Below are 15,817 nucleotides of genomic sequence, written 5' to 3'. Positions count from 1 at the left end.
GGGGTTGTTCATCAAATCAGATTTGCTAGGAAGCCTGGCAGCATTTCTGTAAATGCTGGTGTTGGAATGCTACTTATTCATTCAGCACACATTCTTGGTTCTGTGGTGAGACGTAGAAAATTGCTGCAGTATGGTGCAGTGGTACATCAGCTTGCTGCCACCTTTTGGCACTGATCCCAAAGGTTGAATCTTACTGCAGCCAAGTTTTGCCGTACTTCTAAGCCTTACTGTGTAAAGGGCTTGAGAAAATTAACTGCTCTGTAATTGTAGATCGCAAGGACATTATAATAAAACAACGTAGTAATATACTTGCAATGCAGTATAAATGGCAGATTGTATAATCTGAAGTAAAATACAATAAAATGTATTGTAAAAGAAACACCACAATAAGCAGAGAGAATGTGTTTAGAATGCTATGGAACCAAGTTATTACTGCAAGATCAATTAAAAAATAAAATCTGATTGACCTCAGAGACGTATTTAAATGACTTTGGTAGGAAGAAGTACTGTCTTGGGTACAGCATCTAGGAAATGCACCATATGAGCTGTAACTTTCATGGACTTTTAATGAGATCATTTAGTTACTATGTGAGACTGCATGCCTTTTAAACACAGTTTTAACTTCAAAGGTATTTTAGTTTTAGAAATAGCACTAGAAATTATTTTGAGTCTAAAGCAGACTCACTCCTCTAAAATTTTTGCAAGGTTCTAATTTATTGTTTCTTTTGTTTAAAAATTCATGCTTGCATTGCTGCAGCAGCTGCTTTAGAAGACCTAAGACCAAATCCCTTGCAGAGCTGGACAACTCAAGAGCTGTAAAACTGTTGGAAAAGTTTTCTTATCCTTGGTAAGTATTTCCATCTCAGCCACATACTGTTGGGGCAAGTCACCTCAGACATAAATTTAAACACATCTGCAAATGCTGATATGGTGGCTACAACTAGATCCTCAGTTGTCTTCATCACCTATATGTTAAAACGGATTTAGCAAACCACTAAATTCCTCCCAACTCTGCCTCAGTTGGTGCTGGAAGGAATCTTTCACTTATTCACCTAAGCACAGCAGTAGCTCTAAAAGCATGGAAGTGTGTTCCTGTACCTCTGTGAGCCTCTGTACCTTCAGTACCTCTGCAGCTCAGGAGGCACAGAAGCCCCTTGACAAACTGGGATTCTGAGAATTTAGCTCACACTGAAGTAGCCCTATACAATGTTGTTATTTAACAGTGCACCCAGTATTACTGACATGAATATTCACAAAACATTTAGAATGCTAATGATATCACTTACTCTAGGTGAATGTTCTTCATAATCTTATCCAGCTTGTGCAGAAACATTGTCTGTGTTCCCCTGAACTGCGCTGCTTAAGGTATTCTTTCATAGAAGTAATCTTAAAGAGTCTGGTCTAAATCCTAAAAAAGAGGAAAAAAGAAAAAAATCCAAATTAAGATGCAACTCTTAGTATAAAATAGTGAGCTGCTTACTAAGGGAAGTATGCATGAAAAACTTAGATTGAGAGTAATATTTCAAATACAGATACTTAATTTCATCTGCCAAGCTGTATCAGTTTATTTTTTGTTTCATGATTATATTCTGGTTAGTGTGATAAGGATATTCACTAGTATATAAAATATATCTGAAGTATGTCTCTATTGGAGTGAACGCATGGGCTCTTGATTTAACTGAGAGAGAAATGCATGAGATCATGCAGAGCTTTACTGTTAAGATTTTGTACTGAGTGAAACAGTAACATACAAGTTCAGTTGTCATTAATCTAGTGGGTGAAAAACCTTTATAGGTCATTTTGCTCCAACTCTAAAACAGGCAAATGTCCTCTTGTTTCGTCTGAGAATGGATGTTGCACTGAGAAATGCAATGTGTTAAGTAGAGATCTCAATGACTTAAAATGACTGCATGCCTGTTCATTTAATGACTGCTGTCATTTTTTCCATACTTTTGTGCATAGGAAAAATACTAGTACAAATTTTATGGAAGAAAGGATGATGCCACAGTATTTGCAGCAACACATTGTAGGTGCTAAGTACACTGAGGAAGATGTATACAAAAATTAATGGATGTAGAAACATCACCCTAAACTTCTATTCCTCTCTTATGTTTAAGCTATTAGACCAAATTGCATTCCTCCAATGACACTGCTGTAGAGTTGCTTTCTATTTTGAGATTTCTCATTCTGGTAGTCAAAGATCAGAACGACTGCTTTGTTCTCAACTGTCTTCACCACTGCCAGCATGTTTTCCTTCTTGAAATGGTGCCCTCCCCTACCAGTCTGTCATGATTCTATCCATTTCTGTGTCCTGAAATATTTTTTGAAGGTATTCATCCAAGGAATCTCCTTTGTCTGTAGAGGTCTGTACAGCCCTGTTCATTGTTCTGTCTTTTTTCCTTCACCCCTTAGTCTCAGTAATTATCAAACACAAATTCAGTTTCCCCCCGCAGACAATACTTTTTTATCTATCATTCAAGCCAGCAATTAGCACCTCTCTATTTATGTGCTTATATGTAGCATATTCTTTCAGTATCATGTGCATGTAAGTCAGCTTCTTTTACATATTCTAATTAAGTCATCTGATTTTTGTGATGCTTCCTCTGACCTTGGTGAAAGCAATTTCTTTTATATATGATCAGTCTACCACTGCAAAGATCATTTTCTCACACCCTGATGTGAATGCATCACCTCTTATCTTGACAGCACTGCTTCCAATTGCCATTACAATAATAATAATGATTTTTAAAAATGGCTATTCAAGTGAAAACTTTTAAAGTTTTTATTTTCTGTTCATCAGCCAACTGATGAGACTCGATGATATTTGAAGTCACAGCATTCAGGTGAACTTCCCAGTGACTGGAAAAAAGGCAGTATAGCACCCATTTTTAAGAAGAGTAGGAAGAATGCCCCAGGGAACTACTGACCCATTAGCCTCACCTCAGTGCCAGGGAAGATCATGGAGGAGATTCTCCCTGGAAGCTATGCAAAGGCACATGGAATTGAGGGAGCTGATATGGGACAACCAGCATGACTTTACCAAGGGCAAGCCCTGCCTGACCAACTTTGTTGCTTTTTATGATGGCATAACCACATGAGTGGACAATGGAAGATAGAAGATACACTGATGTCATCTATCTGGACTTCAGTAAGGCCTTTAATGCCATTCAGTGAGAACTGGACAGGTTCGAGCAGTGAGCCCAGGACCTCAAGAGATGCAATAAATCCAAGTGCAAGGTCTTGTGCCTGCCTGGATCGTGGCAACCCCTGCTATCAGTACAAGCTGGGAGATGTAAGGATGGAGCGCAGTCCTGCCAGAAAGGGGGTACTGGTGGATGGCAAGCTGGACATAAGCCAGCAATGTGCCCTTACAGCCCAGAAAGCCAACTGTATCCTGAGCTGCATCAAAAGAAGCATGGCCAGCAGGGTGAGGGAAGTGATCCTGTCTCTGTGCTATGCACTGTGAGACCTCACCTGTAGTACTGCATCCAGTTGGGGAGTCCTTAGTACAAGAGAGATGTGGACCTGCTGGAGTGTGCTCACAAAAATGATCCAAGGGATGGAAAACCTACCCTGCAGGGTCAGGCTGAGAGTGCCTGGAGAAGAGAAGACTCCAGGTGACCTGACAGTGGCCTTTCAGTACCTAAAGGGGAGCCATAAGAGGGAAGGGGACAGACTCTTTAGCAGGGTCTGTTGTGATAGGACAAGGGGTAACGGTTTTAAACTAAAAGAGGGGAGATTTAGATTGGACATATGGAAGAAGTTTTTTGCAATAAGAGTGGTGAGGCACTGGAACAGCTTGCCCAGAGAGGTAGTGGAGGCCCAGTTCTTGGAGGTATTCAAGATCAGGCTGAACCAGGCTCTAAGGAACATGACCTAGTTGAGGTATCCCTGTCCGTGGCAGGGGAGTCGGACTAGATGACCTTTAAAGGTCCCTTCCAACAAAAAAGATTCTATGAGTTTTAATAAACATCTTGTGCCTAATCCCTTGCTTCTAGGATACAATGCTATGAAACACCAGAAATGATTTATCTATATCCTGCAAATTAATTTTGAAAACTTTACTAAACCCACCTGCAAAACAAAGAAACAAGCAAAAAGCAACAGAAGAGCTAGTGCTTACTGTGACTGACCTAGTCCTTGCATTCGCTTTTGTAGGAGTCTGCTGGCTTTTACTTTGTAGTTAAATAATGAACTTCATAGGACATGGAAAATCTTACTATTCTGTATTTGACCATCCACTTAGCTATGACGCCTAAATACTCTGTAATACGAATAGTAAAACATAATAGATTCTATTTTCTCTGGCTCAGTGAACTGCCAACACAAGGAAGAGGAATGTGTAGATTTCTCATCCTTCTCAGATGGGAGAGTAGAAATAAATATGAAATGCTATTTACCAGCTTATTTTTCTGATTTTTTATTACACTAATAATTTCCTTCATCCAGTAGGATAAAATGTAATTAAAACTTAGCTTGCATCATCTCCAGTAAGTATTAGTGAAAATGTTTATGGAGTATAGGGTGTGATCACAGTTTCCCAAGAAGAATGCACAAATTAAGTTTTTTAGATAGTATCATGGATAAGATATAAAAATGATTCAATATATAGACTGTAATGCTGGGATCCTGTTGGGTGTTTTCAGCTTCTGTATGCACATCATGTCCATTGCCTTAACCTACTTAGAATGACTTTGGAGGTCTGGCTGTATGATCTCTAGAGAGACAGAGGAGGACTTCGGTCCTCAGAAGTTAGTAAGGACTTTTATTAGAAATATGGAAATGAACTGAGTACAGAGAGTGCCTCTGTTTCCTGGTGTGAGACACCTTGCTTAGTCCAAGTTTAAAATTGTTCTGAAGAATAGCTGAGGTAATGTGAAATTATTTCAAACTCATATAAATGATGTTAGTAAAGTTTTTCCTTCTCATTTTTCCCCCCATTAAGAATTCAGATTTTCCCTCACATTTACTCCAGAGGCATTCATTATGTTTTCAAAATTGTGACATCCACCTTGCATACAGTCCTAGGTGATTTCCTGCCATTGTTCTGAAAAGGTAGATTTTGGCTTCCGCATAATTTCAGTGTATGGAGTATGCACCAATGATACAGCTGTATCAGAAGTGAACAATTTAACACCAAAAATTTTTATATTATCTCTTCTTGAACAGATGGTACCCTTCCTTATTCTGTAAGCATAAATTTCTGCTAAGCTCAGGATAATTTATTCACTCCTTAGAAGTGTAGCCAGTAGCTTGCTATCTAGCAGCATGAGTGTTCACATCCATCAACTCAATTAGTGATCCAAAAGCAAAACCCATCCCTTGGGATGTCATAACCATTTTGAGACACACCTGGGAGGACTTCAGGCCTCTGCACAAATAGGTGAATATGGATTTCTTTCATCCGTGAAATAATACTGTAGAGAATCATGTTAGGCTAAGAACTCCAGGCATGATTCAATACATATTACCAGCATAACATAAAACAAACCTATGCTTGTGGAAAAAACAGTGCTATGGAGACTGCTTTAAGGACACTTCCTGTATAACTGTCACTTGAAATAACATATTGCTGGTTTTCAGTTGCTTAGAATGTTAAAGTTCCTGTAAAGCTAAGGAGACATTTGAAGAAAGTTACTGTGCACTTTAATTATTCCTGTTCTTGAGGACATTTTGTGCTCAGCTGTTTGGATGAGTTTCAGCTGAGGTCTGAAAAACACAACCAAAGAATGAGAAAACAGCGTTGAAGAATAACCTCAGGATAATACTAAAACTTTTAAAATCTTGCAGGTAAAGAATTTGATAAGCATACAGAATTAGTGGTTGTATGCATCTGGGCAGACACTACAAATCTTGCATAGAATGCTCAAGATGAACGTGGGTATGGTCTCATGACAAAGCATAAATCCAGATGCTGTTGGAGCCCTACTGGGATTCAGGAGTAAGGGCACAGAGCACTCTAGCTGGTCTCTATGAATCAGTGTAATTCTTGTTCGGTGGCATTTTTGTTTTACAGTTCCCTATCACTTTAATTATGCCTGCAGATCTTCTGCACCAGTTCTGTATACTGGAACAGTCACGATATGTTTGTAGCTAGAGTTGTAACAGCTTGGGCCCCAAAGCCCCAGACACAGCACTGCCATCTAAGAGTGAGATTAGTCAACGATTTGATGATGTTTATTTTTAGTCTTACAAATGCACAGTGTGTCGTAGCTTTACCCCACTGAAAAGCTCACAGGTAGATATTTCTAAAGATATGACAGTACATAAATGATAATTTTGGACAATTTACAGTGATTTTTCCTCTGGGAGTTGAATTTGTGAGCTTTGCAAGTGTAAGCCTGAGGACAAAAATAGAATAATACTTTGGCATAGTCTTAGATCACCTGACACACTGCAAAATTCATCTTCTAGGCCTCCTATCATTATTTCAACAACATGTTCCTTAATGGTGACATTCTTGTCTATGCTGCATGGGTGGGTTTTCTCATCAGTAGCTGTCACTATCCTTTGATCCTTTTTCATTTTCCATTTGCTCTACCAGTTTCTCCTCCCTTTCTCATTTTCCATTTTTCTCTCATTTATCAAAGTGCCACACCTTGTGGACATCCCTGGCCACTTATCTAATCATAACAGAAAGTCCTCTAAAAGAAGTTTCAGTTTAGATGCTTTCTTATGAGCCTTCAGATGTTGCCATTGTTTCATGCATTTGCAGAGGCAAGCAGTTCAGAAAGTGTCATGTTTTCTGAAGTGAGCTCAGCAGATTAAAGTGTAGTGTATTTTATTATTTATTATTTAAACTCAACCTGCTTCAAATTACCTGCTTAGTTTTCATCTGTGATTTGTACCCACTTCAAAAATTGATTAGTTTGTAAAATAAGTGAAGATTCACCTTAGTAGATTTATTATTAAAATTTACATACTTTTATTGAAATTAACAAATGTGGAAAACCATACTTAGCAAAGCTATAACGATTTTGAAGGATTTGAGTCTTGTTTAGACAGAGACACCTCAGTGCATTCTCTTGATTCACTGCCTGCCTGCCTGCAGTACCTCTCCTAAAATACATGTCCCGTTGCTTTAATCGAAAACATAATTACTATGCAATGGAAGTAGTTAGAGATAGTCTTTTCTTAACAGATGGAAGAGAGAGTGATATTCTGCTTAATAGTTGATGCCTTATGAAATATGCTAGTTAAGAAAAGCAACGGTATCCCAACTGTGGTGGCTGCTTGGGGATGCCAAACTGATGTGAATTCCATCTTTGCGATGAAATGTTGTAATAATGACAAAAAAATCTGCATACTGTAATAATGTACCCTGAAACAACAACAAAAAAAAGCAACATGAATGCTTCGGTCTGTAACTATGAAATTCTTACTGTATTCAGTTTAAAAAGAGATTGGTCACATGGAGACTGGTCACAAATGGTGTCCCTCAGGGGTCTGTTGTGGAAATGGTGCACGTCAACATCTTTATCAATGACACAGACAGTGGGATTGAGCTTGCTGACGACACTAAGCTGAGTGGTGCAACTGACACAATAGAAGGGAGGGATGCCATCCAGAGGGACATGGACAGGCTTGAAAAGTGGGCCCACGTGAACAGAGTGAGGTTCAAAAAGGACAAGTGCAAGGTGTTGTGCTTGGGTGTGGCAATCTCAGATATATGTGCAGACTGAGAGAAGAACTCACTGAGAGAAGTCCTGCAGAGAAGGACTTGGGGGTCCTGATGAACAAAAAGCTGGCCATGAGCCAACAGTGTGCGTTTGCAGCCTGGAAGGCCAACAGTATCCTGGGTCACATCTAAAGGTAGGTGGCCAGTAGAGCAAGGGAGGTGATTGTCCACCTCTGCTTTGTCCTTGTGCAGCCACAACTGGAGTTCTGTGTCCAGGTGCAGGGCCCCCAGAACAAGAAGGATGGGGAGCAGTTGCGGTGGGGACAGAGGAGAGAAAAAGATTTTCAGCTGAAGAATGTAATGGAAGTCTGGCATAGAGAAAAACTTTTCTTAGTCATTAGGATAGAATTGTTATTCAGTAAATTGTTTTAACTCCTCTTCCTGAACTCTTATCAGTACTTTGCTCTTATTTTCCTATCTGGGTCTCCCAGAATTGGCAGTAGGTTAAATATGAATTTGGAACCTCCTAGGAAAGGTCATGATATTTACCTGTTGTCCCCCTGCTGAAGAACTGAATTTGTACAGAATTTTCAATTAATTATGAGATTTGAAAAGTGTTTTCAAGGATGTCAGTTTCTCTAGTTATTTTTTTCCAGATGAGGGAAACTTCCTGAGAGTTCATTCTTTTATGATAGCACTGCATCCTCTTGTATGGTACAGAATATAGTACAGAAAATAACTGTAGCTCCTAGAAATGAAACAGCTGCTTTTGAGGACATTATTCCAATCTCAGTTACTAATTCCCACACTTCAATTGCTGCAGTATCTGTTGAAATCTAACACTTGTTTTTTTTTCCCATTCTTTTTATTCAAAAGGGCTTGTTTTTCTCCCTTTGAATACATACCTGGCTATATCATTTCATTTTTGAATATGTAATAATTTAATGTAGGAATTCATGGTCTATATTTAAGCATTGTAATATTTAAGGTATGCTGTTAATGTGATGTGTACGGACTTTCTCTAGTTAGCTCTCCTGGGAAAGATTATTTTAGAATGCAGTTGCCACTGATGGCTACTATTAATCCAAGCAGTGAACTAATATGCATTTCACACAGCAGAACCCTTTATCAGACACAGCACAGGCATGGAAAGAGATAAGAGTAGCAGCAGGTCTCCAGGCAGTGAGAAAGGGTACAGATGGCAAAGGCTGAAGGACGGTTTTCAGAGGCACAAATGACAGCTGACACCTGATTTCATTCAAGTATTTGAAGTATACTGCATCTTCTCTAAACCTCAGACATGCTTCCTGTCTATATTACACATAACAAAAATAACCAAACCAAAACAAAAACACACAAAAACAAGCAAAAAAAAAAAATCAGATTTTTTTCAATGACTCAATTTGGTTGGAGTCAGCTCAAAGAACACTGTTAATAAAGACCCTCTGGTGAAGTTTTGTGTCTTTCACATTTTTATCCTAATCTGACTGCCTGTATTTCTTAAAATTCTCTCCTGGAAATCAAAAATAAGTCAAACATAGTGACAACAGCTCTTTCTTCTGGTGACATCTTCTTCCCCCATACAGTTCATGTGCAGCAGAAAGGAGACACTGCTGCTTGTCTGCCTGTGGATCCCACGGCTTCTGGGAACACTGAGTTTGGCGCTGGAGCTGCTTTGCCAGTTGCCTTGAACAACACCACTAACTGGCTCAGCTTTCAAAGCTGTTTTCAGTCTCTACTGATTTATTTGCAGAATAATTCAATGCACATCCTCTAAGTGCTCTGAATAAATTGTCTCTGGATATAGACTGAGTCAAGTGCAACCTCATGTTCTAAAATTATTATTTTGTTTCAGAATATAAAATACTACAATACTCTAAATAATACATATGTATTCCAGCACTTTAAATAAATAAATAAATAAATAAATAAATAAATAAATAAATGTCTGTTTCATGTCTTGCAAATACTTGCATTTGACTGAAGTCAGACTAAATGTTTTCTCCAATAAAAAAGAAGAAAATAGACAGAATAGACAGAATAGAAAAGTTTTAAGAAAAGTGCATAGCAAAACAGGAGTTTCTGTTAGTTGTTAGATTATAGAGGTTTTTCTTTCATGATCTGGAATTAGGAGTTTTAATACAGTTGTTTTGGGTAGCTGAGGACAACTGAAGTCTCTGCTGTTACTGGGAAGCAGGAATTTATTACTTTCTCAATAATAGGAAGCAGTTGCAGCTACTAGCATAATATAGAGAGTCACTGATATGAAAAGCTCATTGCAGAGATGAGAAGAATGGCAAAGGCCTAGGCACAAGAAAGCTTTGAATGTATCCTCATTATCTTGGTAAACAGTCTTTCACAAGCTCATCAGAGAAGCATATCTTCCTATGATGTCAGTATCTTTCCACTAGAACTGTAGTGATAAAGGTGGAATACTTCAAGACAAATCCCCCAAACAAGCAGAGCTTTAATTACATTCCAATTGGTGCACACCACTCAAATAGTTGTAAGCTATTTCATCATCTCTGCTTTGGCTCCATTGCAGTTTTTACCCTTCAGTCTCAAATTGCAGCAATTATATTTTTGCATAAACCAAACCGTAAAGTTTCCTCTAAGTTAGTGTTACATCATCTGTTGGTAGTTATCTAGAAGAGAAATGCAGGTAATACCATGCCTCCCTTCAGAAGAGCAAGACTTCTTTGAATGTATCCTAAGGCAAATCCTAAACCTCAGTGCTCAGCATGAGGCAATGGAGTACTCCCAGCTACTGAGCCATCTCACTAGCTGTGTGTGCTTGTGGGAGCACGGTGAAAATAAGATGCCTGCCTTGTCTTCTGTTCTGTGACAGAAAGCTGCAGCCAACAGTCACCACAGTTGTTCCTTCGAACAGTTAATGCACGTGTGAATTATGAAATGCACATTCTGTACTTGAGAGATGCAATTCAGCAGTACATATAACAGCTCTTTGTTTTTGCTGATCATTTAAGAAGGAAACAAAGAAACGTGCATTGTTTCTGAGGCTTTGAGAACTAAAAGTGAAGGAGTAAAGGGAATACAGCTAGACTTTCTTTTATGAAGAAAAAGACTGTTGGGGAGTGAGGAGACAATTAAATCAGACTTCTCCCTTTTGAAAACGTCGTTAGTCTTGGACAGAATTCCCCATTGCTACCCTTCACATTCCTTTTTTTTCTGCTGCAGTTGCAGTACAAAATATCTTCCAGCACATGCTTAGGATCTACATCAAGGAGAACAGAAAAATTCAACCAGAAATAGCCAACCCAATCAAAGTTTTACAGACTAAAGAAACACTGGCAGCATAATTTATTTTAATGGGTGTATTAAGCTTTCACCATCTGTTCTACCCCTAATTATAAATGCCAAAAGAACATATTTCACAGTTACATCAGTAAGAAGATATTATTCATGCACTTATATGTTACTTCTACGCTAACGCTTCTACAGTGTTCTCATACTGCCTACGCAATTCAGAGCGAGCTGCTGGCATCTGAAATTGAACTTCTTGGTAGAAGGCATTTTTCAGAAACAATGTTTCAGTGGGAGGGGATTTAATGTAAGATGTATTTTTAAAGAAAAAGAAGTGGGAGAGTGAAAACCTTTTGTTTAGTCTCTGGGAGGCTTATTTTTATTCCTTATCAATCCCAAACATAAATGTGTACTTATAAAAGTTTCTCTCATATTTCATATGGTTGTCAGAATTAAAACTGAGCAAAATTACTGGGATGCTCAATGTTTTAAAAGGAGTATTTTAAGAACTGATTACTTGTTTCGGTCACAGAGTGAACAAAATCTATGAGTAATTTCATAGCTTCTGAAAGAAAATATATTTTCTGTTAGAGCACAGAAGCATCTACTGGATATTTTCGCTTCTGTTCCCTAATCCTGTAGTGAATGTGTTGTGTACTTATTTAAAATTTTATTACTTCTGAGGAAATGCTGAGATAAATACAAGTAAAAAATTACTTTGAAATCATTTTGGGTGAAATATTCAAATGCTTTGCTAAATAAAACTGACCATATATGGGCCTCTAACTTGCAGTGGAGGAATCAAGTTGGTGATGGATTAATCTCTAGACCTTAAGCTGTTTCTTCTCATGCAGACCTCTTTCTCTGCTTTCATGGATTTCATTCCTCAAGTCTGTTCTGATGTACCCAGTGAGGCATATATACAGTGCCTATTGCAACAGCTGCTTTAAGCAGTGTTATAATGCAACCTTTCTTGCACCCTTCAGGGCAGAAGTAGGTAGACAGGTTATCTCCACTGGGGAAGGTGAAGGGGAGCATCTATTCCACAATAAAAATAGAGTAATTTATAATGCTCACATGATCAAGTCAAAGACCATCTGAAAACAACAACAAAACCCCTTCAAGTAAGGTTTATTAATGATTATGTGAGGGAAGCAAATGATTTAGAAAACCACTGATGCTAGCCTAGAATTTCATCCCATAGATTCATTGAATGTATCATGTAAGAGGAAAGCCTGAGCAGTTCTCCCTATTCAAGACATCCCTGCTGGTGGGCTGGGCTGACTGCAGGTGTGTTCAGCACACAAGATGAAGTGTTAGCACTATGCTAATCAGTACAGTATTACATATGATGCGACATTCAGTGCTGCAGATTGTGCCAGTCCTGCACTTAAGAAAAATAGAACAGATAAATAAATCTTCCCAGTTAGTCTCGATAGAGCATTTGTTTTGCTTTAACAGCTTAGCTCCTGATATTCACTTGACCTTGAAAGCGTTAGTCATGGCAACTGTATGATGGGAAAGAATCCTTGTAAGAAAAAGAAGCATGTTAACACTTGTGTTAAAGAAGTAAATCTAGCCTCAGGATGGCCAGAGAATCTCAAGAAATCCTTAGTAACATAACATAGAGAAAAGGAAAATTAAGTAGGGAAAATATAATTGCTATTACATGGCTTGCAATGAAATCTTAGAAGGAAGGATCTGAACTTTTCTTCTTGAATACCATTCACGTTCCCAAAAAGGATGGAAGGAATCACCCTTCTCAACAGCCTTATTCCTCTGTAACGAATCAACCAGATACTAGCACTTTTTATATTCTAACAGCTAGAGACTGACCCTGTGCTAGCAGCTATAAAACAATGTTCTGTAACAGCATAAAGTCTATATGAAAAACTAATAAAAATATGTAGATTGTAATGTGCTGCTAAGAGACAGGAGAAATGAAAGGCGTTGCCAGCAGCCTACTAGGATTTTTTTTTAAATGGAAGGAGGAAAATGATGCCAGGATAGGGGATTCACAGAATAAAATAGAAAGTGAACATAAATCATTTGTCATTCTAAGCTGGGGAAAAATTATTTCACACTCACAAAGACGTATAAATAAAAGGCACCAAACACCTACGAAAATATCAGCCTGACAGAAAATGTCAGGAAATTTCCTTTAAAATCATTTTGATTTAAAATAAACTTTAAATTCTTGCATTTCTGAAAATGGCTAGAATGTAGTTCTACGTGCATGACATCATAGCCTGGTTGAAATTCAGGACTTTAATCCTTGACTTCTGCTTTCTACACTTTTTTTTAATTGTAGGAAGCTAGTCTTTGAGCTTGTTGAATGTACTTTTACTCTTTTAGCTGAAGCCTAAACTGTTTTATAGTTGAAACCTTGTAATATATACCTTTTGACAATGAAAATTTTCCCATTTGTAAAAACAAAAAAACATTTATTTTTCGATTTCATGGATGCATATATGAGGGGTCCTCCAGAAGTAGCCTCTGGTTTTCCTACATTTGCCCACAACATCAGAGTTGGATGTTGGTGGAATGGCAGCAGAAGTTGAACCTTTCCACCAATATTCCATTTCATTGTTTTGCCATGTGATGGATGGTAGCAGAGGGGCAGTCTGACACAATGGTATCTGACATGGAAGTGCAAATGAAGCAAAGGGGTGCAATTCTCTGCAAAAAAAAATGGCATCTGTTGGCACAGATTGATACTAACTGAATGATTCTGGAAGCCAAACAGCAGATGTGAGCACAGTGAGGCAGTAGGTGGTGCGTTTCAGAAGTGGTGACAGGAATGTGAAAGACAAGCTATGTTCTGGACAGCTATGCACAGCTGTCATACCACAAAATGAAGAGCATCACAATCAGCTCATCTGCACGAATCAGTGGATTATGACCAGAAAACTGTACAGAGCTGAATGTCAGCTTTAATGCATTGGAAACAATGGTGAAAACTGACTAAGCTAAAAGCTCAAACTTCCAGAGTCAGGCCATAGATGAAGATAATCTCTTTCTTCTGACACAGCAGTAACACCAGGCTCCATGCCAGCCTGAAGACTGTAGAGCACATTGTCAATCTTAGCTGGACTGTCCCATACACACCCACTGCATGGTCTGGATTTAGCACCTTCTGAATTCCATCTGTTTGAGCTGATGAAAGATGGACTGAATGGGCAACATTTTCCTAGCAGCAGCACCATCACGGCAGCTGCAAAACAGTGGGTCGCCTCCACTGGTGGAGATTTTTATAAGCACAACATGCAGGTTCTTGTTCATTGCTGGAGAAAACGCATAGGTGTGACTACGTTGAAAATGTGTTTTCCATCCTACCTGTACCTAGATTAAAAAAAAAAGTTCATAGTCTTACACTGTTTTTGATCATCTTCATTTCACAGGAAGAACAATTACCATAGTTTTTCCTTTGAGTGGTAAGGTAAAAATTAAATTTCTTGTTTAAAACGGATGCATGTAAAAGAAGATTGATAGACAAGAAAATGGAATGCAAGATTTAAAAATCAAGTTTCAAGCACAGTCTGGGTTTAGGTATAGAAACTGTGCAATTACACATGGAAACGTTCTTGAGTTTTTAAGGTGAAATAAGGATAAAGAGAGAAACAAGGGATGAAAGGTCTTGCATTCTCTTTACTTTAGAAAAATACATAAGAAACCTTATGTATTTATGCTGCCAAGTACACAATTGCACAGATGAAACCTGTAATATGTAAACTTCATATCTGGAGAAAGTACATGTTTAAGTACAATCAACTCCAGTACAAGTATGAAGCAAAATATCTTCTAAGATTGGACAATACTTGGAATGTCTTTCTCTTCTTAATTCCCTTGAAGATGCTACACAATATTCTTTTCTGTACAGACTCTTTTTTCTGGTGACTGCTTTAATTCAAGTACGCTGTCATCAGTGTGCTACATTATCAGCTCAATTTGTTAGTCTGATAATATGAAATTGACTGTTGTTCAAACATGACCTAATTTACCTTGTGTGCTTTTGTTTCCTGTCTAAATTCATGTTGAAATTGTCTGACACATATTCTTAGCAAAGATAAGCTGGATATTTTTAGGAGAAAGCTTGTTTATGCTTTTGTTATCCTGAAATAAGTAGTTGTGGCAGTTTGCTGTGTGTTTTTATATGGATTCTCTGAAGTCAATGATACTATGTTCTTAAATATCCCCTAAAGAAACAGCTGAAATTTTCAAGCAGAAAGCAATCTGGAAATGTTTACTGCTCTTTTGGTTGTCCAAGACAGCCCATTATTAACAGCATCTCTGCAGTCATTTTAAGCCTTGCTTCTGTTTTCAGCATTGATTACTGCAGCATGTCCTCAGCTTTGCTGTATCAGCATGAAAAAAAAAATCTCTTGATGTGAAAGAAAGAAGTGAAAGGCATTTAGTGTGTGCTTAGCACCATGTGCGAGTATAATCTCTTAAAGTTATACCATGGCAGTAGGTAAATACTTAAATCTTTTCTCCTCAAATGAACATTTCCTCAGTAGAACCATATGACATTTACAGATGATTGCAATAAATGGAAAAAAGGAACAGCTTTAAACTTTTTGTGTAAAGATTCTCATCTAACAAGTTCTTGATTTTCAGCATCCATTTCTCTGTAGTTGGTATTAACTGGCTTCATAGCTGCAAGCTCATGAGCTAAGGGAAAGCAAGGCCTCTCTCTCCTGCCTCCTGCCATAGGAATATACTTGTCCAGTTGTCTTCTTGCACGTTATTTTCAAACAGCCCTTACAAATAATGCAAATTTTTAAAAAGGAAAATGAGAGGATACTCTGAAGTAATTTTGACCTCTGCAAGACCAAGGACGACAAGTAAAGCCAGTTAAAAACGGCCAGGAAGAACATTAGAACCAAACATTAATTTGTAAAGTGCCTCCTGTCCTAATTGTTAGTGTTGGCTCAG

The 15,817-nt window shown here is 38.1% G+C and overlaps 3 protein-coding genes across 9 annotated transcripts in view; 1 reads left to right on the top strand and 2 right to left on the bottom strand.

Moving 5' to 3' along the window:
- Window positions 1-1,384, bottom strand: part of MPHOSPH10 (M-phase phosphoprotein 10) — a 45,582-nt gene extending 44,198 nt beyond the window's left edge. The window contains exon 1 of the mRNA XM_048956426.1: window positions 1,287-1,384. The gene's annotated coding sequence lies outside the window, so the exon portion shown is untranslated. The remainder of the gene's footprint in view (window positions 1-1,286) is intronic.
- Window positions 1-15,817, top strand: part of APBA2 (amyloid beta precursor protein binding family A member 2) — a 90,315-nt gene that overhangs the window by 24,265 nt on the left and 50,233 nt on the right. For 3 of the 5 annotated variants that reach the window (XM_048956416.1, XM_048956412.1, XM_048956415.1), the window contains exon 2: window positions 758-847. The exons of 1 other annotated variant lie outside the window; for it this stretch is intronic. The gene's annotated coding sequence lies outside the window, so the exon portion shown is untranslated. The remainder of the gene's footprint in view (window positions 1-757; window positions 848-15,817) is intronic. One more of the 5 variants, XM_048956414.1, reaches the window with a different exon arrangement.
- ENTREP2 (endosomal transmembrane epsin interactor 2) overlaps window positions 1,296-15,817 on the bottom strand; it is a 168,644-nt gene continuing 154,122 nt past the window's right edge. The window contains exon 16 of one of the 3 annotated variants that reach the window (XR_007379143.1): window positions 1,296-1,408. The gene's annotated coding sequence lies outside the window, so the exon portion shown is untranslated. The remainder of the gene's footprint in view (window positions 1,409-15,817) is intronic. The other 2 variants (XR_007379146.1, XR_007379145.1) reach the window with 2 other exon arrangements.

The sequence above is a fragment of the Lagopus muta genome, chromosome 10 (assembly GCF_023343835.1).
Source record: "Lagopus muta isolate bLagMut1 chromosome 10, bLagMut1 primary, whole genome shotgun sequence".
NCBI lineage: Eukaryota > Metazoa > Chordata > Aves > Galliformes > Phasianidae > Lagopus > Lagopus muta.
The sequence above is the reverse complement of the archived record's forward strand: the minus strand, read 5'-3'. Positions and strand labels throughout refer to the sequence as shown.